General features: G+C 44.1%; 1 protein-coding gene across 1 annotated transcript in view; it reads left to right on the top strand.

Annotated features, from left to right (window-relative positions):
• Nucleotides 1-829, top strand: part of LOC102424816 (coiled-coil and C2 domain-containing protein 2A-like) — a gene marked incomplete at its 5' end in the record, with an annotated part of 6,166 nt that extends 5,337 nt beyond the window's left edge. Inside the window, 2 exons of the mRNA XM_014451035.2 lie at nt 336-424; nt 757-829. The remainder of the gene's footprint in view (nt 1-335; nt 425-756) is intronic.
• Nucleotides 830-1,087: the final 258 nt, after the last annotated feature.

The raw sequence follows: 1,087 nt of genomic DNA on the forward strand, positions 1-1,087 counted from the left end.
CTGGGGATCAAGCCTGCAACCTGGGCATGTGCCTGTCTAGAATCAAACCTAGGATTCTTCAGTCTCAGTCTGACACTCTATCCACTGAGCCAAAACAGCCAGGAGTTTTCATTTTATTCTTAGTTACCCAATGTGAAGCTCCTGGCAGGACCAAGGCTTTTGCTGTTGATCTCAAAGAAGCCCAGACAAATGGAGAGCTATCAACAGCCTTTCCTGTTTGTTTATGCAAAGTTCCAAATCTGCAAAATAAAACTGCATTCTCTTGTTATTTTAATCTAATCTTTCCTTTGGGGGGGGGAGTATTGTTTTAAAGTAAATGTCTTATATTTTTTTAGGCTTACCTCCACTTCCTTCAGCTTCTAGAACGGGCTTTGCAGAATTTTCCATGAGGGAGCGCATGAGGGAGAAATTAAAAGCTGCAAGGGTAAGAGGACCGCGTGAATGCTTTGTTCAGTCCTCAGGGCAGCTCTCTGGGTCTTGTCTCTAACTTGCTTTGTTTGTTCAAAACTGTGCGGATCTGAATAGCGGTAAATGTTTTTCACATGTTGAATGCTAATGTAGTATTTAACATTGGCGCAGACAAAAATTAGCCTTGAGAAGCGTTCATTGTTGTTCTTCTAAACCACCTTGCTTGCTCTCATTGCTTACGGAGGTAAAGCGTGTATCTTTCACTGATTGTACTCCCTGAGAGGGTGACTGCGGTTTTCATAGCATTACTGACCCCATGTAGCAGTAATTTTCTGTTTGACTTTTTAGTCCAAAGCAGAAAGTGCGTTGCTCCAGGAAATTTCCACCCCTCGGCCCAGGCGCTTACGAAGCCCCAGTGAGAAAGAACTGGAGACTGAATTTGGTGTGGAGGTGAGAAACGGGCCATCTCTGCTTTATGATCGAAGACAGTGAAACAGAACGTAAAAGTTCCAGCAGAAGTTCCAGAACAGTGCTCTGCACAGAGGAGGTGTTAAGTGCTTATTAGTAATTATATTAGCTACTACTTATAGAGTGCTACTCGGTGCCAGGCATTGTGCCAAGTCTTGAACCCGTGTTATCCCATGTCATTACCCAACACCCCTAGGGGGTGGGTGCTATT

The sequence above is a fragment of the Myotis lucifugus genome, unplaced genomic scaffold, assembly GCF_000147115.1.
Source record: "Myotis lucifugus unplaced genomic scaffold, Myoluc2.0 scaffold_6600, whole genome shotgun sequence".
NCBI classification, from domain to species: domain Eukaryota; kingdom Metazoa; phylum Chordata; class Mammalia; order Chiroptera; family Vespertilionidae; genus Myotis; species Myotis lucifugus.